The sequence below is a fragment of the Priapulus caudatus genome, unplaced genomic scaffold (assembly GCF_000485595.1).
Source record: "Priapulus caudatus unplaced genomic scaffold, Priapulus_caudatus-5.0.1 Scaffold1987, whole genome shotgun sequence".
Taxonomy (NCBI): domain Eukaryota; kingdom Metazoa; phylum Priapulida; class Priapulimorpha; order Priapulimorphida; family Priapulidae; genus Priapulus; species Priapulus caudatus.
Window position 1 is genome coordinate 32169 of NW_014579048.1, and position 304 is coordinate 32472.

Genomic DNA, 304 nt, shown 5'->3' on the forward strand with positions numbered 1-304 from the left:
TCTCTCTCTCTCTCTCTCTCTCTCTCGCTCCCTCTCTCTCTCTCTCTCTAGAGTGCAAGGTCTAAACTCTGTGATTCCTCAAACAGTATATTTATGAGACACATATCTCTCTCTAGAGCGCTGAAGTCTTATTCTTCACTGAATAAAACATAACTACATGAAATATAACTAAACATCGACGTGTGACCGCCCCACCCCCGCGCGCATGCGCACATGGCAATTAATCCAGACTATAGCTCGCATTTAGCGCGGGATAGCGTGTACTACACACTGCGAAAAAATAGCGCGCGCCTAGCACGGACTA